Raw genomic sequence first — 7011 nt, 5'->3', positions numbered from 1 at the left:
ATTTTCAGTTTTTTGGTAGTGTTTTTGTCATGCTCTTCTCTATGACTTGGTAACTAACTTTGGTATATGTTTGGATTCCTTTCTCCTCTTTGTGCATAGGTTTTTGGTTTGAAGGAACCCTGAGGTTTATACATGTTGTTGCTGTTCTGTTGCTCAATCATGTCAGAATCTTTGCCACCCCATGGACTGCAGCATGCCAAGCTTCACTGTCCTTCACTGTCTCCCAGAGATTGTTCAGACTCATGTCCATTGAGTGGATGGTGCCATCCAACCATCTCATCCTCTGTCATCCCCTTCTCCTCCTGCCTTCAATCTTTCCCAGCATCAGGGTCTTTTCCAATGAGTCAGCTCTTCACATCAGGTGGCCAAAGTATTGGAGCTTCAGATTCAGCATCAGTCCTTCCAATGAATATTCAGGGTTGATTTCCTTTAGGATTGACTGGTTTGGTCTCCTTGAAGTTCATGTAAAGTTTATGTACTGTTGAAGCCTAGTTTGAAGGATTTTTGAGAATTACCTTGTTAGTATGTGAAATAAGCACAATTGTACAGTAGTTTGAACATTCTTTTACATTGCCTTTCTTTGGGATTGGGATGAAAACTGACCTTTTTCAGTCCTGTGGTCACTGCTGAGGTTTCCAAATTTGCTAACATATTGAGTGTGGTACTGTAACAGCATCATCTTTTAAGATTTGAAATAGCTCAGCTGGAATTCCATCACCTCCACTAAATCAACTAACAAGAAGGGATCACAGCCTCATGCATCAGCAGAAAATTGGATTAAAGATTTATTGAGCATGTCTCTGCCCACCAGAGTAAGACCCAGGTTTCCCCATGGCCAGTCCCTCCCATTAGGAAGCTTGCACAAGCCTCTTATCCTCATCCATCAGAGGACGGATGGAAGAAGCAAGAGCTATAATCCCACAGCCTCCAGAATGAAAACCACAATCACAGAAAGCTAACCAAATTGATCACACGGATCACAGCCTTGTGTGACTTAATGAAGCTATGAATCATGCCATGCAGAGCCACCAAATACAGATGGGTCATGGTGGAGAGTTCTGTTGTCCACTGGAGAAGGAAATGGCAAAACACTTCACTATTCTTACTTCAAGAATGCCATGAACAGTACGATTCCTTTTGTTGTATTTTTAATTTCGGTTATTGTATTCTTGAGCTCTGTTTGGTTCTTCTTTATATTTTTAGTCTTTGTTAAATTTCTATGTTCATTCATTCTTTTCCTTTTCCTGAATTAATTGATCATCTTTACAATCATTAACTTGAACTCTTTATTGTGTTGATTGCTTATCTCCACTTGGCTTTGTTCTTCTGGGATTTTGTCTTGTTCCTTTATTTTGAACCTATTTTTCTGTCATTTCATTTTGCCTAAGTTCCTGTGTTTATTTCTATGTGTTATGCAGGTTTGGTTACATTTACTGGTCTTAGAGAAATGGACTTATGTAGGACATGTTCTACTGCAGTCAGAAGCATACTCCCTTCTGGTCACCAGAGCTGTATGCTCTAAGGGTACCACCTATGTGGGCCCTTATGTGTTAGTGGAGCCATCTACTGAAGGTACACAGAAGGATGTGGCTGGTCCCTGGCCCAGTTGGCTTTCAGGACTGCCTCATGCTGGGCTGCCTGCTTGATGGTGGGCACGACCAAGTCCTGGTGCATCTGGTTGTGCAGACAAGTAGAACTGGAGCTAGGTGGCTCCCAGGCCAAGGGGGCCCAGGGCTGGTACCAGCCCCCAGTGCTAATAGGCTAGAAGAAGGACTCCAGAGGTATCATTGTCAGCACCAGTGCCTTTGTGGTAGAATGAGCTCCCCAAAATGGCTTCCAAGTGTCTGTGTGTCTCCAAGGTAAGTCCCAGTAGCCTCCTGCCCTTCAGGAGACTCACCAAGATCAGCAAGTGTGTATAACTCAGATTTCTTTCAAATTATTGCTGCTGTACTGGGACTTGGAATGTGTAAGAGTTTGCATGTGCCATTAAAGAGCAGAGGATCAGTTTTCTACAGCCCTTCAGCTCTCCTGTACAGAAACCTATTGGCCTTCAAAACCAGACATTCTGAGGACTGTCTTCCTAGTGTAGGATCCTGAGTCTGGGGAGCATGATGTGGGGTTTGGACCACTTTTTCCTTGAATAGAATTTCTGCAATTGTAATTATCCTCCTTTTTTTTGTGGATCATTGACCCAGGGGTGTGGGTCTTGACTATACTCCATCTATACCCCTTCCTCCTGTCTTGTTATGGATTAAAGCTTTACTGAGCAAGGCCAGCCCACCAGAGCAAGACCCAGTTTTTCCCATTGCCAGTCCCTCCTATCAAAAGGCTTATTCAAGCTTCTTAGCCTCATCCATCAGAGGGCAAACAGAAGAAGCAAGAAGAAGCACAGTCTCACAGTGGCTAAAATAAAAACCATATTACAGAAAGTTAATCATGATGAAAAAGCAAAAAGTTATGCCCCAGATGAACGGACAAGATGAAATCCCAGAAAAACAAATAAATGAAGTAGAGATAAGCAACCTTCCAGAAAAAGAATTCAGAATAATGATAGTGAAGATGATCCAGTATCTCAGGAAAAGAATGGAGGTAAAGATTTAGAAGATACAATAAATGTTTACCAAAGGCCTAGAAGAACTAAAGAACAAACAAACAGATACACTAGATACAAACTAGACACAAGCAGATATACTAGAAGGAATCCATAGCAGAATAACTGAGGCAGAAGAATGGATAAATGACCTGGAGGACAGAATGGTGAAAATCATGGCCATAGAACAGAATATAGAAAAAAAAAAAAAAAAAGAACGGAAAGAAGCAAAGACAGCCTAAGAGACCCCTGGGACAACATTAAACACACCAACATTTCACATTATAGAGGTCCCAGAAGGAGAAGAGAGAAAGGACCTGAGGAAATATTTGTAGAGATAATAGCTAAAAACTTCCCTAACATGGGAAGGGAAATAGTCAGCCAAGTCCAGGAAGCACAGAGAGTCCCAGGAAGAATAAACCCAAGGAGGAACACACTGAGACACATAGTAATCAAACAGACAAAAATTAAAGACTGATAAAATACTAGGAAACTCCCATCAGGCTATCAGTTGATTTCTCAACAGAAACTCTACAAGCCAGAAGAGAATGGCTTTAAATGGTATATTTAAAGTGATGAAAGGGAAGAACCTACAACCAAGAATACTCTACCCAGCAAGATTCTCTTTCAGATTTGATAGAGAAATCAGAAGCTTTCCAGACAAGCAAAAATTAAGAGAATTCAGCACCACCAAATCAGCTTTATGACAAATACTAAAGGAACTTCTCTAGGCAGGAAACACAAGAGAAGGGAAAGACCTACAGAAAATAAACCCCCAAACAATTAACAAAATGGTAATAAGATCATATATATCGATGCTACCTTAAATGTAAATGGATTAAATACACCAACCAAAAGACATAGACTGACTGAGTGGATGAAAACATGTGCATGTATGCACTGTCACTTACCACATCACTCTGCTTGACTCCCTAAATTGTATGTAATTATTTTATATTGTTAAGTTAACCATGTTCCCATTATGGCTTGCAATTGTAATTCTCTTTTATTTTTTGTCTGGATACTGATTGTGAAAACTGATAAATATCTTTTATTATTGTGATTATATAACTATTACTCACTTAATACCATTGACCAACAGAAAATTTTAGAACTGTATATTGCCAAAAATAGAAAAACCTGCAATCACTTTTTAAAATCCAGATGTGTATCAGAATTATCTTGAAATTTTTTTAAAAATACAAATGCTTGGGTGTTGCTTTTTTCCTCCAAAGCTCCAAATGTTTCTAATGAGCAGTCATGTTTAAAAACTAGGCTATATGATGAGCTTTTACTTTTATCTAGTTTGTTTCATTTTTTCTAGTTCATACTCAGTGCTCCCATTTCATTTAGTTTATGTTCTCTAATTTCTACATCTCTTCTTTTTTTGATGTTCTTTCTCAAGTTTTTATCAAGTGTAGTGGAAAAGCTTTTGTATACATATATATATATATATATATATATATATATATATGTATAATATATACTTTAGAGAACATGAATTTTTGTCTATATAAAAATTATGACATTTTGATTTCACTTGTGTGACTTAGTATGAATAGAATGCTAAATTTTTAATTGAAAAATAGATATACAACAAGCAACAAAGGTGGACTGTATAGCATAGGGAACTATAGTCAATATCTTATGATAATCTATGATGGAAAATAATTTCAAACATAATCTATGTGTATTTGTATAATTGAATCGCCTTGCTGTGCACCTGAAACATTGTAAGTCAACTATACTTCAATAAAACATATTTTTTAAATAGAAAAATTAAATGGATGGAAAAAATTATACCATGCTAACACTAACTAGCACTTCTGCACAGCAGAAGAAATGATCAACAAAATGAAACAACAACCTATGGAATGGGAAAAATTATTTGTAAGCCATATATTTGATAAGGGGTTAATATCCAAAATATATAAAAAAACTCAAACAACTCAACAGCAAAAACCCTAACAATCCAGATAAAAATGAGCAAAGGACATGAAAAGACATTTTTCCAAGGAGACATGCAAATGGCCAACAAGTACATGAATAAATATTCAATATCACTAATCATTGGGAAGTGCAAATCAAAAGTACAATGAGATATCACTTCATGCCTGTTAGAATGGCTTGCATCAAAAAAAAAACAGAGTTATTAAATCTGGTGAGGATGTGGAGAAAAGGAAGCTCTAGAGCACTCTTGGTGTGATTGTAAAGTGTTACAGACATTTTGGGAAAAAAAGTATAGAGTTTTCTCAAAAAATTAAAAATAGAACACCACATGACCCAATAATTCCACTTCTTCATATATATCCAAAGAAAATTAAACCTATATATAAAAGAGATATATGCACACTTATGTTCACAACAGCATTATTTATAATAGCCAAAACATGGAAACAGCCTTAGTGTCCATCAACAGATAAATGGATAAAGAAGTTGCTATACACACACACACATCATGGATTATTCATCCACAGGAAGAAGGAAATCCTGCCATATGTGACAACATGGATGGACTTTGAGAGCATTATGCTAAGTCAGACAGAGAAGGACAGATACTATATAATCTTACCTATATGTGGAATCAAAAGAAAAAACACTCATAGGAAAAGAGGTCAGATTTGTAGTTACCATAGGCAGGGGGCAGAAGAGGTGGAATTGGAGGAAGATGGTCAAGGGTACAAACTTCCATTTAGAAGAAAAATAAGTGCTAGGGATGTAATTTTCAATATGGTGTACAGTGTAGAACACTGCTGTATGGTATGTATGAAAGTTGTCAAGAGTGTAAATCCTAAAAGTTGTCATCATAAAAAGTATATTTTTTTCATTTTGTGCTTTTTATGTATCTATATGAGATGATGTGTGTTAACTAAACTTACTGTGCCAATTATTTCACAATACAGTAGCCCCATCCTTATCCATGGGGTATACTGTTCCAATATCCCCAATGGATGTTTGAAACCATGGATAGTACTGAAACCTATATATACCATGAATTTTCCTATACATACATATGATAAAGCTCCAGGAGATAGTGAGGGGCATGGAGGCCTGGCATGCTACAGTCCATGGGTTTGAAAAAAGTCGGACACAACTTAATGACTGAACAACAAAACCATATGCTAAAGCTGAATTTATAAATTAGGCACAGTAAAAGATAAACAAAAATAACTACTTATAAAATAGAACAATTATAACAATTTTCATGGCAAATAGAAGGAGAAAAGGGGGAATCAGTGACAGATTGGGCTCTAAAATCACTGTGGATGGTGACTACAACCATGAAATTAGAAGATGATAGCTTCTTGGTAGAAAAGCTATGACAAACCTAGACAGTGTGTTAAAAAGCAAAAACATCACTTTGCGAACAAAGGTTCATATAGTCAATGCTATGGCATTTCCTGTAGTCACATTAGGGTCATGAGACCTGGACTGTGAAGAAGGCAGAGTACCAAAGAATTGATGCTTTCAAACTGTAGTGCTGGAGAAGACTCTTGAGAGTCGCTTGGACAGCAAGGAGATCAACCAGTCCATCCTAAAGGAAATCAGTCCTAAATATTCATTGGAAGGACTGTTGCTGAAGCTGAAGCTCCAGTACCTGGTCACCAGATGTAAGCAGCTGACTCGTTGGAAGAGACCCTGATGCTGGGAAAGATTGAAGGCAGAAGGAGAATAGGGTGTCAGAGAATGAGATGGCTGGATGACATTATCGATGCAATGGACATGAACTTGGGCAAACTCTGGAAGATGGTGAAGGACAGAGAGGTCTGGCATGCTGCAGTTCATGGAGTCACAAAGAGTTGGCCATTATTGGGTGACTGAACAACTGCAACAACAATACAGTAAAAGTTATGTGACTGGTCTCACTCTCTTTTTCCTCTCTGAAAATATCTTGATGTATAAATTTAATGCATTTTCCATCTTAACTGAACACTTATGCACTATCGCCATAAACTTTGCAGTTCATTGTATGACAGCAAAACTAGCATGAATTTCCTTTTTCTTCACAATTTCATGAATAGAAGAATTGTTATTACCATAGATCTTAGCAACTTCAGCATATGATTTTTTTCTTTCCTTATAAAGCCAAGAACTTTTACCTTTTCACTTGAAGGAAGCACTTTATAACTTGTCTTTGGCATATTCAAATTGCTAGTGTCACTATTCTTGTCCTTTGGGGCCATTATTAAATAAAATAAGGCTTATTTTTGGGCTCCAAAATCACTGCAGATGGTGGCTGCATGAAATTAAAAGACGCTTTCTCCCTGGAAGAAAAGCTATGATAAACAAAGACAGCATATTAAAAAGCAGAGACATTACTTTGCCAACAAAGGTCTGTCTATTCAAAGCTATGGTTTTTCCAGTAGTCATGTATGGGTTTGAGAGTTGGACCATAGAGAAAGCTGAGCTCAAGAGAACTG

The sequence above is a fragment of the Budorcas taxicolor genome, chromosome X, assembly GCF_023091745.1.
Source record: "Budorcas taxicolor isolate Tak-1 chromosome X, Takin1.1, whole genome shotgun sequence".
Lineage (NCBI taxonomy): Eukaryota > Metazoa > Chordata > Mammalia > Artiodactyla > Bovidae > Budorcas > Budorcas taxicolor.
Note: the sequence above shows the minus strand (reverse complement) of the source record.